Source organism: Lissotriton vulgaris, chromosome 3_1 (assembly GCF_964263255.1).
Source record: "Lissotriton vulgaris chromosome 3_1, aLisVul1.2, whole genome shotgun sequence".
Taxonomy (NCBI): Eukaryota; Metazoa; Chordata; class Amphibia; order Caudata; family Salamandridae; genus Lissotriton; species Lissotriton vulgaris.
The window spans coordinates 1,447,757,527-1,447,777,538 of NC_141689.1; positions in this window are offsets into that span (position 1 = coordinate 1,447,757,527).

A 20,012-nucleotide genomic window follows, 5' to 3' on the forward strand; every position below is an offset into this window, starting at 1 on the left:
GCCCTGCAGATGACATGAAAGGTTGTTCGAAGAATCTTCACAGGCCCCATGCGAGTTAATACCTTGACACAGGAGTGTACTGCTTAGTGATTTTTTTACAATCATTACCACTAAGAAATACCTCTTTTTTCCCTTCACTGTAACATTTGTGTGTATATGGTAAATTCCAGGTCGATTTGATGTATCCTTTACCCAACCTTTCATACAGGCCTGCTGGTATATATTTTTGGCAGTATTGAAACTGAAAAGTTGTCAGGATTGTAATGGTGCCATGTATTATCCATTCAATGACAGGTCTTTCTGACATTGTCAATGGTAATCTCTCAAGTTTTTCAATGCTCAGTATCATATAGTCTGCTCCTTTTTGTGCCAAACTGATTTTTTTATCAGTAAGGTTAAAGATAGAAAACAATGACGTTGTGTTGATTAAACGCCATGGCACATAGCCTGAACGCAGGTTTTGCAATGTCCAGCCTAGCTGTACAATAGAATGCATATGGGACTGGCCATGTTGTAACATTAGCATGTCCTGCTCTATTATATCAATAGCAGATGATACAATGCTGTCCAGTGAATAGATTCTGGAGGAGAGTGTCGTTAACCCATTGCCTACTACAGAAAGTGATTTCTCCAAATTAATACGATCAATTTCCCGTATTCTTTCTGCAGTTTCAATTTGTTTTAATTTCCAAGCTTCATTGTAAGCTGCGTATATACCGGCGTATATGAAACGTTTTGACGCTGTTTGCGAGGTCCCATTATGAAATCTCGCAAGTCTGCACCTTCTTTAAGTAAAGTTGCTTGATTTCGGGAAGTGTGGATTTCTGTAGCCAGTCAAGGCATAGTTTTCCTACACTATATGTTGTGACTATCCACGGATGTTGTCTCTGGGAATATCTAGGGTTTGGCCTGTTCTGTTTGAACCCCTGTATTTTGTTAAGGAATCTATTTTGACAGTTATTTGTGTCTATGGGCCAGATCAACCATTTTTTCCAATCAGGATTTGTTCTGTTTTGTTTTAAAATATTGGAGACGTCTAACCCCTCATCTGTAGTGGTGTTTCTATCAGGCATAGGTTTTGGTATAGACGGGTATTTAAATCTTTTATATTGGCTAAACAAAGACAGGTTGTTTTCTGAATTGTGTCATTCAGGAACATTATTCGTTCTGGGATAATGCAGGCTCTGAATAATGCTTCTAGACCTTGTACCTGCCATTCTTTTGTTACCCAGATGGTTTTTGTTTCAATGTTGTTTTTCCAAAACTCAAAACCAAATGTAGACATTTTATCATAACATTTTTCAGAATAAATCAATTTAGTATTTGTCAGCATGTTTTTCATTCCTGTCTTATTTAACATCTTGAAATAAAACATTTCTGGATCAGTGTGATTGAACCCTGAAAAGTATGAGAATTTTTCATAAAAATGTTTTCGAACTGCCTATTGGCGGAGCTGGACAATGTTCCCACTGATTATAATAAAAAACATTTCTAGGATTCGCAGACTTATGCAGATAATGATGACCATAGTGGTTATGACAGTACATCTCTTCATAATTCGATGAACCCTGTAAATAATCATGTTCTGTAAATTTTGCTGACATATCAAAATCTGACATCATATTATAAATATTTTCAAAGTCCCAATCATCAGAGAAACAACTTGGTGTCACAAAGTCACTTAATGAAATCTTGAATTGGTGTGGATACTTCAAGAGCTCTACTGGGCCATAGATTTCATAGTCAGTTCTGTCCCATGTTATACCACCAGGTATGGGCTTTGCTGTGATGTTCACTGATGGTAGTTCTCTTTTCTCTATGTGAGAGGATCTGTGTGGTTTCAGGACCAAGTTGATGTTCCGACTTGCCTTGTCCATTGTACTGTATTTTCCATCAATACATTTTCCCAAAATTAAAACTAAGATGAGCCAAAGTAGTAGGATAAGTACACCTACCACAATCCATAGTTCAATCCAGGGGGAAACCAGATATGTTTCTTTGAGTTGATGGAAAAGTTCTGAAATTTTCTTTTTGAAGGTTTTTGTTGCTGGCTTGTCTCCATGTTCACTCGGATCATCAGAAAAATCATCAAAGTTGATAAAGTAGCCAGATGCAGTTCTGTCAATTGGTGGGATTGCTTCTGGATTTCCATTGATCTTTGCATTTTCTTTTGTTACATTTGTATAGTTCGAGGCTACATCGTTGTAGACTGGTGTTTCTTCATGAACTGTTGCAATTTGGGTTTCAAGAGGCACAAGTTCCATGGCTTTGTTGCATAGTCCTTTTGTATTCACTGATGGTTTATCAAAAGTGATTAGTCTTTCAGTTTGAACCTCTTGGATTGTAGCAAGATTTGGTCTTCTGCTATTTCTTGGGAGTCCACTGGGCCTACTACTTATTATTGGCCACATGATTGTGGTTTCACCCGGTCGATGGATACAACTCTGTTCTCCTTTTTACCAGCAAGTGGCGGTAGTACTACTGATCTTGTTTCGCTGACAGCTAAGACAGGTACTGCTCTTCTGTAAGAAGGCCCAAATTCCTTCTTCACCACGATCTTTTCTCTGACCAGATCCCCAATCTTTTGAATCCAGACAGGTCTTGCTGGGACATGTGGTTCTTCAGTGGTTGTTAGCTTAGACTTTATGTTACTTAGACTTTTTCTTGTTTCATTCAAGTCCTGTAAAACAGCCAAACGATCTTTGATATCAAAGGTTTTTTCTTCTACCACTGAAGTTTGACAATCTAAATCTTGGATTTTCATTCTAGTGCCGAACGATAGTTTGTATGGAGTGAAACCCTTTTGAGAATTTCCTGGCAGATTGTTAAGACTACGTTGGACACTTGTTAGATGTTTGACCCACCCCTCACCCGAACCTAATACCCTCGCTGTTATAGTTTGCTTTATGTCACAGTTTTTTCTTTCCACAACCGCATTTCCCTCAGGATGGAAGGGAGAAGAGTACCGCAATGCAATGCCCATGCTGCTCATGGCCTCTTTGTAGGCTCGAGAGCTAAACGCAGGACCCTGGTCAGAATGTAGCATGCCAATTGAGTATGTGCCGATAAAGACTCTTTTATAACCGTTCTGGCGTCAGCCAAGCACTGGGGCCACATCTTTAGTGAATCTAGTCTTAATATTTATGGGGCCGCATTCATCCGGTCGGACGTCTGCGCAAAGATAGCCTGATGCTGTCTAATAGCGGTGTCTGGGCTGATGCCTGGTCCGGTACACAACTGAGATCTCTGTTGCAGTCCTCACAATTCATTGCAAAATTGTAAATTTCTACGCTCATCCCCGGCCACCAGTATTGTGATTCTAATTCTATCAGAGATTTCAAGATCTCTTGGTGCCTCAGACCAAATCCCATGTGTGCTTCTTGTATCAAGAAGTTTCTCCGGTTCGTGTTTGGAATTACTCTATCCCCCACTCCAGGGATTCGAGCAAACGGAACGGAGTTCGCATCAATTATGTATGTATAATTGAGTGGATAGTTGAGAGGTAATGCCGCATTGTCACCTTTTAATGAGGCTTTTACTGCCAGCATGGTTTCTCCATCTATTTGTTTTTCTGAATGCTTTTCAGTGGCTTTGGAAGCCGGTTGACCAGCTGCCGCTGTGGCTCTATCAGCCAATGAATTCCCTGCAACGTGAACGCCATCACGTTGATGACTCACTGTATGTATCACGTGAGTCTTTTGTAGTTCTTTCTGTAAAAGCGCTACTTGTCCCCAAAGCTTTTTATGCTTTATTGTGGCACCTGTGTCATCTTTGTAACCATTTTGAATTCAAGTCTGCATGCTCTTATTGTAAAATTGGACGCAGTAATGTGAATCTCACACTATTAGTGTGGGGAATTCGCGATCAGCATTTTCAAGCGCCATCTTTAGGTATCTTATTTCAGCTCGCTGAGCTGTACAGTTTCTGAATGATTCGGTTTTAGTGACCATTGGTCTGAATTTACCTAAGCGCCAACGACCTTTAACAATCGCGCACCCATTGTTGTATATTTGTTTTTCCACAGCAAAATGTTGTGCAAATCTGTCTGTGTAGATTACACAGGTGTATTGTTCGAGAGGCAGAATTTCGAATGGCAGACGATATTCATATTCGTATTACAGATTTTCTAGTTTTTTCATTTTCGGATCAAAATAGTGTTTCACGTCTTCTGCAGCTAGAGAATGTTCCCATTGTATCCATTTTGGATCTAATGCCACAGCATTTAGATTGCGTGGTCTTGTTACTGCCTCAAGTGCTAATACTGCTGTTAAAATAGATGTGCTCTTGCCTTGGGCTAGGGCTCTTTCTCTGGCTACAGCAGTTTGAACCGCTGTCAGAATTTTTTCTGTAGAATTGAATTTCATTTCAGCTTGTGTGTACAAATGTGATTTGTAAGCTATTGGTACCGTTTCTCCCTCATTAGAGGTCAGGTAGGTGAATCTGCATCTTCCTGGGACAACTCGGATTACAAGATTGCGTTCGTTTGCGCATGTTTGCAGTTTTGTTTTAGTTAACATGTCTGTCTGTAATGATCTCAAAATTTCTGTGTGTTTTTTAGTTCAATTATTTGGTTTGAAATCAGGTTTTATTAATTTGTGGAGAGGTTTAACCCTCTCTACATAATTTAGAATGTATGTTCTTCCAAAATTCAGGAAACCTAGTATTGATTGTAAATTCCTCAGCACTTTAGGTGCTTGCAGTACTGCACATTTCTCTAAGAAATTGTCTGCTAGGCTTTTGCCTTCACTTGATCATTCATATCCTAAAAATAGGACAGTTAGATGGGCTATTCTTGAATTTTTAAAGTTGAATTTGTAACCTTCCGATGCGAACCCAAGTATTATGGTGTTCACTCTTTTCAAGTGAGTCTCTAGGTCATCGTCTGTAAGATAGATGTCATCGACTTAGGATAATGCCTCATCATCATACATTTGTAGTAATTCTGTTACCCTTGCTGAGAATAATCCTGGGCTATTCTTGAATCCCTGTGGGAGTCGACAAAATTGTTGTTGCGACCCCATTATTGAGAAAGCGGTCAAATGCCTGCTTTCAGGTGCAATGTTTTGACAGAAGAATCCAATAGAGATATCTAATGTTGTTTTATATTTTTTGCGCACAATGTTATTCATTAGTGCTGCACTGTGTGAGTTTTGGACTGCAAAAGTTTTACAGCAGGAGTTTAGATGTCTGTAGTCCAAAACTAGACGATATGAATCATCTGGCTTGGAGACAGGAAACAAAGGATTGTTCATTTGTGAGGTGCATGTTTCAATCACCTCTTGATATTCAAGTTGATCTAAGATCTCCCTGACTTGCTTTTTAGCTTCTTGTTTAACTGGGTACTGCCTTTGTGCAGTAGGTTGATTTTTTAACTGGATTTTGTGGGGAGGAGAATCCTCATCCCATCCTACATGATTTTTATATAAAGCGGGGGCTTGGGCCACTGCCCACTTTCTTGCAAATGTGTATTTTTTATGAATTGGGATATGATTTGAGAAGGCAGGCATAATCATTTCTTCTCCATGAGGGCACTCCCTGACAAACTCTGGTGTCCAGTCTTTTTCAGCTAACAGGATATCATAGCTTTTGGATAGATTCTCTCAAAAGAGACCTTTTATTTTCCTAGTTTTATCTCTCTCTATACGTAATGTTATTTCATATAGTTTATGGGGCACGCTAACTCGCGTGTCTGCAGTTTCCACCTGAATGTATTCATTCGTGTCCACTGTCTCCAGAAGATTCATCAGGATCTTGCGAGCTATGGTCACTTCTGCTGCGCTGTCTAGCATTGTCTGGGCCCACTCTCCGTTTTTCAGTTGTGTCCTCAGGATTCTCGGCATGTTTAATTTTAATACTTGCTACCTTCTTTCTGGGAAATAGTGATTTTTTACTTTGATGAGCAGGTTCTTTGTCTTTGGACTTGACGTGCTCTTCCTTGTGTTCTGACCGTCCTCTTCTTTCCGATTTCTGTGAGGAAGTCTGAAAAGATCGAGAGGGACGTGTATCAATATCTTGATATCTGTCAGGTTTTCTTAATTTATCCCTATCTCTAAGATTGTACCTATTTTCAGAGGGCTCCCTTTGGGGAGACTTGCCCCCCCCTCCTGGAGATCTATTTCACCGTTGGGGAGACCTTCCTCTGGACTGAAATTGTTTTTCTCTGGGAGTGGTTTGTTTATTACCCTCCCACTTCTTCTTTTGAGAATTGAGATTGTTTTTAATAAAGGTTTTTTCAGGATTTTCATTTAGTTGGGCTAGTCGGTAGGTTGTACCGTCAAGTGTAATTTGAACTAAATCTCTATATGCTGTTGTTAATTCTTTTATTTTAACTAAGAGTTCTTCGTTTGACATTGTTTCAATGTCTGGGTGTGGTGTGTAGCTGGCTAGAACCGGCCACCTGGCTCCTGGTCTTCCTAGTGGACCGAGCCTGGTAATGTGATTTTGATGTTTTAGGGCGCCATTAAATAAAAGCAGGTGCTCTTGGTATGTTAGTGGAATTTCAATGTCCTCAAAAGGAAAGTATTCCTCTGGAGATTCCGCTATTTTATAGGAGTGGAACTCACGTGTCACAGCATGTGCTGCTGGAAGAGTTATCTAGGAATAGAATACCTCTGTCTGCCAATACTCATGTGCCCCTACCACAAATACAACTGTACCATTTCTTGGTGATACTCCATTTTCTAAAAGTTTTATAGTTATGGTTTTTCTTATATTGGCCGGGATGAGTATTGCATTTGGGTCTGCATTTTGGATGACTGTGTCCTCCGCTAAGAGTTGAGCTGCTAGTCTAACTCTTTCCCTTTTATCCTCACTGTCTGACATTTTCACTGACAGAAATATTTTTGTTGCAGTTCAAGTTTCAAAGAAACAAAGATTAGGTGAACAATATTTTGGAACACTGTATCCTTCAACGTTGACTATACCGTAAACTAATACATAGGATTCTCATCCTACTAAGTTTCGGCAGATATTAACCTTCACCCACTCCAGACGTCTATTGGAGTTTTTACAGGAGAAAGGGGTCTGTGTGAAAAGCACGACTGAGTTACTCTAGTATCTTGCGTTAGATTATCGCCTTACCAAACGTTGGGCGCCATGTAGTGTAGTTCCTATATTCCCAATAGGCTCTGCGCATTGGAATAACATAAACTGCAGTGTAGACGTAGGACTGAGGTCATCAAGGTTTCTACTGACTATGTTAGACTTAATTAGTTTTGCCAGCTAGCTCAGAGGTCACTAGAAACTTTCTCAAATGAATAGGGAGGAGTTAACTTCCCTGATTTAGACAAGAAGGGATTAGCTTCTGACAACCATATAGCATGACAACTTTGCCCCCCCAGAATAAGGAGTCTATCTCCAGAGTCGTGTGAAAACAATAGACAGCTATTTCACTCAGTCAATCGTGCATGCTTAGTTTCACCAGACTGCAGAGAAATAGAGAGACGGGCATTTTCAATTTTATTTTCAATGTTATTTTATTGAGCAGTCTTCTTCTCATGCAAGAGAAATGAATTGCCACAATTGCAATACTTATCATGCAGTAAAGTGCGTACAGTAAAAGGAGTATTATGAAATAATACTGTAAAAGCATTGATATGGTTTCTTAGCCATATGATACTTTAAAACGGATAAAATATTTACATACTCAAAACAATGACTAACAAACTCAACTGGTGCTTCTAAGATACGCCTACGCGGAGTACCTGACCTAAGCCTAATACGTGGGAAGGAGTAACTAAGTTGCAGTTTTAAGTTAAGTTGGGTTTTTTGCCAAGAATCTGAATCAAAAATTCTCTCTAAGTTTTGAATCAGCTCCGTACCTTGGTTATAGAAGAAAGGAGGTCTTGTATCTCATTTCTCAGGACTCGATCTCCCAGTAACCCGCAAGGGTGACTGGAAACACCGGAGCTGGATTTCTCGGCGTGAGAAAAGGCAGCTTCTTTCCCGGTGTGTCAAAGGGGAGGGACGCTTTCCTTCGGCTCTTGCATCAGCTGGGCTTCGGATAAGTAGATAGTCGCTCTGCTCCACACCACCGTGTGTTGGTTAAGGCAAGTGTTGGTATATTTATACCTGGAAGGTGCTGTGTTTGACGTAAGGTTGGACATAAGACGTCAATAAAAGTCCAAAAGTTAGATGATGAATCCCACGCAGCGAAGGAACGTGGCACTCTGATTCTCCAGTCATCCAGAGTCTGGGGGTTCCTTCCTCTCCCGACGTAGCAAGCCAAAAGGAGTCCAACGCCGGCACATCCTGCAACAGCAGTCCAGAGAATGATCTGAAAGAAAATCAAATACAGGCATTATTCATTCTCGTAGATAACATTTGTCAGCTGGGACAGCTTGCCAGCTATCTTTCCCTGGTCTCATGACAAGTACTGTATTACCATGACCGGTTGCAATAATTTCAGCTTGTTCAGGGGGATTTTTAGGCGATTGCACCCATACTCTCGCTCCTGGATTATCAGTGGAGCCAAAACCTTTTTTTTCCTCGAACAGTTAACAAAGTCGGGGCAGTGCCTTTCTGAATCTCACCACTGAAAACAGGCATGAATAGCAATTGAGCAACTCTGCCAGTCTTATGAATCGGTAAATCAATCTCACTGCTATTCAGCAGGAGTACCTTAATCTCTCCCTGATAATCACTGTCAATGACACCTCCAAGCACTTGATTGCCTTTTAAGGCCAGGCCCGATCTAGGGGCTATTAAGCCAAAATTTCCAGTTGGTATACTGACACCAATGCCAGTTTCAATGATAACTCGATCTCTGCCTTTTACAGTAATGTCATTCATGGCATGCAGGTCCAAGCCTGCGGAACCTGGGGTTGCTCTGCATGGAGCCAGGGCTCCAGGGGAAATTTCCCAATACATTACAGTATTTTTAACTTTGTTTGGTTTAGCATCAACAGCTGGAGGAAATAAACGCACCAATGGAGAATCAGCATTTAAAAAGGGGCGAATATTCAAAATCAACAGTGCCTGAAACAAATATTCTCTCCAATTCTTATATTTACTATCAGTTAATTTGCGCAATTGATCCTTTAACAAACCATTCATTCTCTCCACAAGGCCTGCTGCCTGTGGGTAGTACGGTATGTGAAACACCCATTCAATGTTATTCTCCACACAAAATTCCTGTACCAATCTTCCTTTGAAATGGGATGCATTATCAGATTGAATTTGAAATGGGACACCATAATACAGCATAATCAATTCCAGTGTTTTAATGGTATTTACTTGGGTAGCTCGTTTACAAGGAAAGGCCACTAAAAGACCACTGTACGTATCAACAATGGTGCAAATATATTGACAATTTTTACTCATAGGGAGTGGGACCAATATAATCAATCTGCCAAATCTGAGCGGGTAATTTTCCTCGGTGTAATTGTCCTCTAACAATTTGGGGTACTTTTCGTTGTCTAGAATGTTGACAGATAGGACAATGCATTATAGTATCTTTAATCAAATTTAGAGGAATATAAATTCCTCGGTCAGCAGCCCACCTGCTAGTGTCTCTCTCTCCAAAATGTCCTGCATTCTGATGGGCCCATTCCGCCAATCCCGCCAAATCAGAATCCTGCATGTCCACCACTGCCTCAGCAATTTTAGATTTCTCATCTGCAATGTTGTGAAAGAATTTGTCAAGGGAGTCTATTAGTGTATGAGCATCCACATGAAAGATTGTAACAGTACTTTGCGGAAGCAGTTCCCAAATTTCTTGCCATAACTCTTTACCCCAAAGTTCTTTAGAATGCAATTCTCAATTACGAGCATGCCATGTTGGTAAACAAACCGCCAGTCCATTAGCAGTGGACCAGGAATCAGTAAAAATGTGACTCGTACCAGGTAGTTCCTGCTTTAAAACTTGGTAAACAGCATACAATTCAGCAAATTGACTACTTTTTCCTTCACCAGCTGTACTCAGCAATTTTTGTGTGATAGGATTATAAGACACTGCCTTCCAATGCCTCTTCTCTCCTATGTACCTCGCGGAACCATCCGTAAACCACACATGGTTTCTGTCCTCCGCGGACAGATCATCAAATGGCTTACCCCACTTAACAGGGGATTCCTGTACTATAGGTACGGAGCAATCACTCCCAGTCTCATTGATGTCGCCTGCACCACTTGCACATGTAATGTCGCAAAACCTTTCGGACCCACACATGCCCTGTATTGTATGTACCATTTGCACTTAATCACACTCGCCTCTTGAGCATGTCCAATTCGATGAGTTTTCAGCGAACTCAAAACCCATTGCATAATGGGAATTTCAGGTCTCAACATCACATCATGTCCCAAAGTCAATTGCTCGGTATCCACCAGAGCCCAATAACATGCAAGTAATTGTTTTTCAAAAGATGTATAACCGTCACCAGCATCCAGTAACTTTTCAGTCCAGAAACCTAGCAGTACTTTATTTCTGCTTTGTTTTTGCCACAAACTCCAATTTGCATAAGGACCTTGCACAGACACATTCAGATCCACATCACCATCACGCACGGGCCACAGATCCAAAGCATACTGAATTGCTTCTTTCACCAAATCAAACGCATCTTGCTGCGGTGTACTCCATTTAAACACATTCTTTTTACGAGTGACTTTGTACATAGGGGCTAATATCTGACTCAAATGTGGGATGTGTTGACGCCAAAAACCAAATAAACCAATAAATCTCTGGGCTTCTTTTCGGTTTCTAGGAACTGCAAAATCAAAGATTTTCTGTTTCACCTGGGGAATTACTTCTCTGTTACCTTTATGCCAATTGATGCCTAAAAATTTTACACTGTGTGACGGACCTTGTAACTTGTCGGGATTAATTTCCCAACCTTTTTCACGTAAATGAATAATAACCTGATCTAACTGAGTCTGAACTTGATCCTGTGTCTCACCTTGAATCAAAATGTCGTCAATATGATGACAAATTTGTATTTGTGGGTTTATGGGTATTTCAGATAAATGTTCCGCCACCAGCCAGTGACAGATCGGAGGACTGCGTACATGTCAGGTCCAGGTGTCCTCAGGATCGTACGATGCTCTATGGGTTCCACCTCTCGACAGCCCCTGGGTCTGAATGAGAACAGACACACAGGAATGGTCAAGCGAGGGATATCAGGAAGGGTAGGAAGGGAACTGCAGGGAGAGGAAGCTGAAACGAGAACAAGGCACCATGAGTCAAGCACACACTTAGTTGTATTGAACACAGGTAGGTAATACCCGACACAACCCCACCCACCTTTTGAACTGAAGGCTATATACCTGGAGAGGGGAAAAGGGTTGGCTTTGCCTGGCAATCAGAATGGTTGACCTTGAAATACAGATCTAAAACACAAGAACCATAATGCCATCACTCTGATCACTGCACGAGTTCTAATCACCTATGTAGTCATACACGTACCTATGCAATATCCCAAAATGGCTTCAACAGAGGGCAAATGGTAAGTAGCCAGCCAGGCGAAGCTCATATGCCCCTGTTGAACAAAGCAAACAAAATGAAGATAATAGTTAGTTTCCAATGCCTAACTTATACAACACCTGGTTATTTCGCCAGATCTTGCAACGACATAGAAATATAGGAGTAGCATTAACAGATGTCCTGTATTCCTTAAGTAGGCAAGAACACCTAAAACAAAGAATGCTGAATACGTCTTCAGAATGAGTCTAAATCCAATAGTCTTGGTAGAACGCTAATTAAGCACACAAAGTCACCAGAGAAAGAATAATCCAAATACCCCTTACTCCTGAGGGATATGTGGAAAGGAGTCTTACGATCTTTGTTCACTCAAACATAAACACAGAGAAACAGTCATAAGCACGGATCCGGGAAGGAATCTCCCAGGTATGATTGTGCTCTTCCAGATGTGCAGTACAGCGATATTAGCCAAGGAAACACTTTACCAAAACCGAGCCTCTCGGAGACTCGAGCGCGGAGCCTCAGCCGAGGACTCCTCTGGACATGAAAATAGAGCTCCGATACAGCGAGCCAAGGACTCGAGCGGAAACTCCAGGACTTACTTGCCAACAGAACCCACCAAAAGGATACGCTGGAACCTCGAGGGATGAAACCGCACCATCTTCAGAAGTAAGCAGAATCAACGGCAGGCGCTGTTGTTTCCCGTTCGATGTTGTAGCTTCCGCGTGTGACGTCATCGGCACAGGCGTCGCACGCAGGACCTGGAATCATGGGAACTGTAGTTTACACAATTACAGATACGTCTCTAGGCAGTGTTCGAGACTGGTCCCTACCGTGGAACCTGACAGTACATCCCTCTCCCGAAGAACACTGACAGAGACATGGTTTGTCTGGGAATCGTTTATGGAACAGTCTAACATATTTGGGAGCATGAACATTCGAGGCAGGCTCCCAAGAGTTCTCCTCATTGCCAAACCCCTTCCATGCCACCAAATACCACAATCTAGTGCGGTATATCTTGGAATCCACAATTCCTCTCACCTCGTATTCTTCTTCATTATCCACAGCGACCTCTGCAGGAACGATTCTTTTGCCTGATCGTGTGGGTTTCACCAAAGAAACGTGAAAGGCAGGATGTATGCGCAGGGAGGACGGCAGAGCCAGCTTAACCACCACAGGACTGATCAATTTGACTACCTTGTAAGGGCCAATGTATTTGGGATTGAAAATACTGTAACGTTTAAAGCGTATGTTCTTGGTGGATAACCAAACATAATCTCCCATCTTGTATACTGGCCCTGTTTGTCTGTGCTTGTCCCTATAGGCCTTGTACCTCGCTTTGGCCTGTCTTAATTGACCCTTGACTTGCTGCCATGTTTTTCGAATGGTCTGTAATCTTTCCTGCACTTCAGGGACAGGGGTGGCTGAGGCAGGATGGAGAAAAGGTGAAAAATTAGGATGAAAACCATATGTGCTGAAATAAGGGGCATGCTTAGTGGAACCATGTGCTGCACTGTTATATGCTATTTCAGCTAGCCATAATCTGTCTACCCAATCTTCCTTAGTGACCTCCACATAGCATCGCAAGTACTGCTTTAGAGTTTGATTGACCCGTTCAGTTTGCCCATCGGTTTGGGGATGGAAACTAGTGGATGTGCTAGATGTTATTCCCAAGGCCTTACACCATGTCTTCCAGAATCTAGCGGTAAACTTACTGCCTCTATCTGAAATTATCACTCTGGGTAATCCTTGTAACCTCACTATGTTGGTGAGGATTAGCCTGGCTAACAAACTAGCAGAAGGAACCCTTTTACAGGCGATGAAATGAGCCATTTTGGTTAAGTAATCTACTACTACCAGGATGGCAGTGCACCCTTGGTCAATCGGCATGCCCACCACAAAGTCCATTGAAATGTTTTCCCAGGGTAACTCAGGAGTGGGAAGAGGTTGTAACAATCCGGATTGTTTGGAGTGCAGTGTTTTCATTTGACTACAAACAGGACACTCAGCCACCCAAGCAGCCACGTCTTTCCTTATGTTAGGCCACCAGAATTGTCTTTGTATTCTTTCCAGTGTCTTGCTGATTCCGTTATGGCCTGCACACGGTGCACTGTGGCACCACTGGAACACTTGTTTCCTTAATGCTTGGATGGGTAACAAAAGCTGTTCTGTCTCATAGGGAGACCCTGAACCATCTTTCACTCCTTATGTTCATTTATCCATTTCTTCCATTCTTCTTTCTGTACATTTCTGATGACACTATGGAGAAACATTTGGGTACATGTGACGCCGATAACTTTCTTCGGGCTGATGATGGACTCTTCCCGTACTACAGTTGACTCCGTCTTGGTGAACTGCCTTGATAAGGCATCCGCCTTTCGGTTATCCTTTCCTGGTCGGTATGTGACAATGAAGTCGAAATCTGCGAAGTGCATCATCCAACACATCTGCCGAGGTGTCAAATGGCGGGCCGCGGCCATGTATTGCAAGTTACGGTGGTCTGTATACACTGTTACTATATGTCGCGCCCCCATGAGGTGATGTCTCCATTCCAGAAAAGCGGTTCTTATTGCCAACAACTCTTTTTCGGCTATTACATAGTTCTGTTCAGCCGAGTTCAGAGTACGGGAGAGGTAGGCTACAGGATGTAACTGGCCGGTGTCTGAGTGACGTTGGGACAGTACTGCTCCTACAGCAGAATCGGAAGCGTCCGCTTCCACTATGAAAGGTTTGTTGGGGTCAGCATGCACCAGCACAGGAGCTGAAACAAATGCCTTCTTCAATTCATCAAAACCTCTCTGGGCCTCCTCCGTCCAAACAAAGGGCACCTTCTTTTTCAATAATCTCGTCATTGGGGACGCCATAGCAGAAAAGTTCTCAATGAACCGGCGATAAAAGTTCGCAAACCCAATGAAACATTGGATGTCCCTTACTGTTTTTGGTATGGGCCAATTCTTCACAGCCAAAATTTTTCTTTCAGACATTTCCTGTCCTTTTGGTGTGAGCATCACTCCTAAGAACTCCACCGAAGTAGTGATAAACTCGCACTTGCTGAGTTTGCAGTACAGACGATGTTCCAATAATGTACTCAGAACAGCCTTCACATGATCCACATGTTGTTCTGTGGTGGATGAATAGATCAGGATGTCGTCTATATATACTACGACGAAGCGTTCCAAATAGTTCTTGAGTACGTCATCCAGGAAGAACTGGAAGGCAGCAGGCGCGTTACAGAGCCCGAAGGGCATTACCAGGTACTCGTAGAGTCCAAAACGGGTCTTGATGGCAGTCTTCCACTCGTCCCCTGAACGCATTCGGACCAGGTGATATGCACCCTTAAGGTCCAACCTCGTGAAAATCACCGCCTCTTTGACTTGTTCCAATAGTACATTAATGAGAGGGAGAGGATACTTGTTCTTTACTGTGATGGCGTTCAAGGCTCTGTAATCCACACAAGCATGAAGTTCCCCATTAGCCTTAGGGATGAAGAACAGCGGGGAGGCAGCCGGGGATTTGGATTCTCTAATAAACCCAATCTTCAATAACTTGTCTAAGTACGCCCGGAGATGTACTGTTTCAGGTTCGATAAGCGCATAAACACGCCCAGCCGGAATCTTTGCCCCTGGAATTAAGTCAATCTGGCAATCATAGGATCGGTGCGGTGGTAAGGCTTCTGCCTTACTTTCACTAAACACCTCCGCCAATTCTCGATACTCGAATGGAAGTTCTACATCGTGTTCGATTGCTGTGGCGATATGATGAATACAAGCTAAACCAGAAGCAGGACCTGGTCTCACAGGATAACAGTTTTGTTGACAATATTCCGATGTGAATTGTAATGTTTGTCCTTCCCAATCCACTAGGGGGTTGTGTCTACGCAACCACGGAAGACCCAGAATCACCCCATACTGTGGTGCATGAATGATGTTGAAATACAACGTTTCCTGATGTTCAAAACACATTGTCATACCAAGCTCCCCGGTTTGTAACCTGATGGGACCCGAATCCAACTTTCTACCATCCACCGCATACACTGCTTCTGGAGTCTCCTTTTCTTCTAGTGCGAGTCCTAAGCTGATAGCCTTGGCATGGTCCATAAAGCAACCGGTTGCTCCTGAGTCCAACATCGCTCTTATCTCCAACCTCTTCTTTTGTATTTCCAACCAAATATCTACATAGAAGTGTAGACCTTCCTTCCTCCCATCTCCATCCAATGAAGGGATAGTGAAATTACTTGAAGGGATCCCTTCATCCGCCTTCAAGCCTTCTCGTTTCCCGACCCCTGTTCGGAAGTCACCACAGACACCTTCTTGTGTTCAGTCCTTGTTCTGGTTCTAGTAGGACATTCCCTGATGAAATGCCCTTTCCGGCCACAATATAAACACAATCCCTTCTTTCGTCTGTATTCCCTTTCTTCCGTAGTTAAAGGAGACCTCACAGCGCCTATTTCCATGGGTTCGGGCTTAGAAGGTGCTGCCCCTTCAGGAACTCTGGGATGCTCATATCTTGGTGTTAACCTATCCTTCCGTCTGTTGTCTCCCCTCCGATCACTGAGGCGATGATCCAGTCTCAGAACCAGGCTGATCATATCTTCACATGTACTGGGCTGAGGGTCGATCTGTGCAAGGACATCTTTCATCTCCTCTGTTAGTCCAGTATAGAATATGGCCTGTCTTTTCTCTTCTGGCCAATCGGTTTCCGCTATGAGCCTTCTAAAATGGTTGAGATATGCAATTAAATCTCTATTGCCCTGTTTTAAGCCTAACAACTCCCTGTCTGCCGACAGTGTGGCTGATCTGCGGTTGAAGGTTTTCTCAAAATCAGTACGAAAGGCCTCCCAATCTCTTAATATGGGATCATCTCTTTTCACTAATGGTACTGCCCATTGAGCTGCATCCCCCGCTAGGTATGAGATGAGAAAAGCCACCCTGGCGTGATTGGTGTTAAATACCTTGGGTTTACATGAGAAATGTAACAACACCTGTGTGAGGAACACTTGCACCTTACTGCTATCCCCATGGAATCGTTCTGGGGGGGCTAGAGGTATCGGAGCAGGAACTTCCACCACTATGGAAGAAGCCTGCGGAGTACCAGCATCAAATGGATTACGATTCATCCTGTCCACCTGTGCCTGCAGCGCAGCAGTCTCAGCTCTAGACGCTTGCAACTCAGTTTGGACCAGCGCAAGGGCTGCCAGGATATCATCTATGGTGGACATTGTATCGTATGATCGGGAGGACTAAATTTCTTGGGCCGTTGATTCTGTCAGGTCCAGGTGTCCTCAGGATCGTACGATGCTCTATGGGTTCCACCTCTCGACAGCCCCTGGGTCTGAATGAGAACAGACACACAGGAATGGTCAAGCGAGGGATATCAGGAAGGGTAGGAAGGGAACTGCAGGGAGAGGAAGCTGAAACGAGAACAAGGCACCATGAGTCAAGCACACACTTAGTTGTATTGAACACAGGTAGGTAATACCCGACACAACCCCACCCGCCTTTTGAACTGAAGGCTATATACCTGGAGAGGGGCAAAGGGTTGGCTTTGCCTGGCAATCAGAATGGTTGACCTTGAAATACAGATCTAAAACACAAGAACCATAATGTCATCACTCTGATCACTGCACGAGTTCTAATCACCTATGTAGTCATACACGCACCTATGCAATATCCCAAAATGGCTTCAACAGAGGGCAAATGGTAAGTAGCCAGCCAGGCGAAGCTCATATGCCCCTGTTGAACAAAGCAAACGAAAGGAAGATAATAGTTAGTTTCCAATGCCTAACTTATACAACACCTGGTTATTTCACCAGATCTTGCAACGACATAGAAATATAGGAGTAGCATTAACAGATGTCCTGTATTCCTTAAGTAGGCAAGAACACCTAAAACAAAGAATGCTGAATACGTCTTCAGAATGAGTCTAAATCCAATAGTCTTGGTAGAGCGCTAATTAAGTACACAAAGTCACCAGAGAAAGAATAATCCAAATACCCCTTACTCCTGAGGGATATGTGGAAAGGAGTCTTACGATCTTTGTTCACTCAAACATAAACACGGAGAAACAGTCATAAGCACGGATCCAGGAAGGAATCTCTCAGGTATGATTGTGCTCTTCCAGATGTGCAGTACAGCGATATTAGCCAAGGAAACACTTTACCAAAACCGAGCCTCTCGGAGACTCGAGCGCGGAGCCTCAGCCGAGGACTCCTCTGGACATGAAAATAGAGCTCCGATACAGCGAGCCAAGGACTCGAGCGGAAACTCCAGGACTTACTTGCCAACAGAACCCACCAAAAGGATACGCTGGAACCTCGAGGGATGAAACCACACCGTCTTCAGAAGTAAGCAGAATCAACTGCAGGCGCTGTTGTTTCCCGTTCGATGTTGTAGCTTCCGCGTGTGACTTCATCGGCACAGGCGTCGCACGCAGGACCTGGAATCATGGGAACTGTAGTTTACACAATTACAGATACGTCTCTAGGCAGTGTTCGAGACTGGTCCCTACCGTGGAACCTGACAGTACATAGCCTTGGGGAAGACTTCTAAACGTCATGACGTCCATTCCATGTAAAACTAAATTGTTCCTGACACTCAGGGGCAATTGGGATTGAAAAGAAAGCATTAGCAATATCAATAGACGCATACCACATTCCTGGATGCTTTTGAATTCTTTCAATTAAAGTAATCATGTCTGGTACTGCAACAGTCAAAGGGGGTGTATGTTTATTTAATTTGCGGTAATCAACAGTCATAAGCCAAGAATTATCACTTTTACGCACAGGCCAAACGGGATTATTCCAAGCAGAAGTAACCAGAGTTATAACTCCTGCATTCACTAGATCCTGAATTGTAGCACTAATTTCTTCGTGACCACCTGGAATACAGTACTGTTATTGGGAAATGACTTTAGTAGCCTGGGGAATCTTTATGGGAGGCATTCTCAAATGGCCAACTGGTACAGGTCTGGATGATATGTAACCTCTAGTTCCAAATTGATTACAACCATCATCTAAATGCAATGTCATACCTTTTAGGATATCAATTCCTACTATGTATTCCAAAAGTGGCACAACTAAAACAGAATATTATTTTCTGGGAATTCTACCTATTTTCATTTCAACATTTGTTTGTACTGCGGGGGTCTCCTTTCCACCTAAACCAGTAATTGTGAAAAATTGTCCTTTAAATTTCTTTGATTTCCCATGAATTAGAGTGGCCTCCGCTCCTGTATCTACCAATGCTCGGGCCCTTTGTATATTACGATGTCTCCAAAAAATTTCAATATCTACATAGGGTCTATTGTCTTTGTGAGCCCAACTGCGTACTGGAGCTTGACCTATTTCCTAGTCATTTTTATTGCGTTCTGACAACCAAGACAAATCAGGGTAAATGCTCTCAAATTTTTTGGACGATGTAATTTCCTGTTCATATCCATCCCCATTACGAAATGGATTTTTGTCATCTACATAGTATTGTGAATTTTGTTCAGAAAATCTATGTCGATCCTCTCTTCTCCTCATCTCGGGGGACTGATCCCTTTCATCTCTGTATTTGCTTTCAACACGGTCGTCTCTCCCCCTCTCTCTTTCCCCCTCTCTCCCCCTCTCTCTTTCACGCCGAGGGGACACATCTCGCTCATTCCGTCGTCTATCACGCCGATCCAAATCATCACGACGTTTATCATCCCCACTGTCATCAGAATATTCACGATCACATTCATTCTTCCGTACACGTCGAGCACCCTCCTTCCGATCCAAACCACGCTTGCGAAACATATCCCACAAGCGATTATTAGGTTCGCCATCAATGGCTTCTCTCTTCACACCGTCAGTCAGCAAAGCAAGAAACATATCACGTCTAGAAAACTGATAATTTCCAGCAGTACGACCCTCAGGTCTGGACTGTCTTTCAAGTTTAAGCCGTTCACCCAATTCACCAAGCTGACGTACAGATTCAAGCACTAAGGACAACGCGTTACCAGTCTGATTGATCAACAAAGTGATCATAACTTGTTTATATGCAACAGGGGAAGAACGGATAATGCGATTCCGCACAGAAGATGTCAGCAAGCCATCCAACAACCTGTCAGAAGTACTCAGAAAAATTGCAGTTTTCATTTCCTCCTCCTTCAGTCGTTGTGCTGCATCACGTAAAGTATACCATGGCTTGTCATTCAGAGGCCAATCAGATTCAGTAGGGTATTTGTGATTACAACCATCAATCGCTAATTGAAGCAAACTAATTTGACCAGCACCATTACAGTTTCGGAAATGATCTTGTACAGTAGAATCAGAACTCAAAGAACAAAATTTCAAAGCATCTCCCGCATCCAACATGATACCCGCAGCACCCAGTTCATATAGATGCACCTTCCATGTAAGTAAGGCCTCACCGGGCCGCTGTCGAAATCGTTGCAAAATGTCACTAACTTCCTGTTGAGTAAAGTCTTCCAAACTATCCAAAGGAATACCATTTGGATTTCCAGCTGCCTGCTGTAATTTTCGCCGAAAAACCGGATGCGCAGAAATTTCAGTACGAGCATCAGAAGAAGCTCGATCAGTAGAATCAGAGGGACATGTAGATTGAGAAATATCACCAGA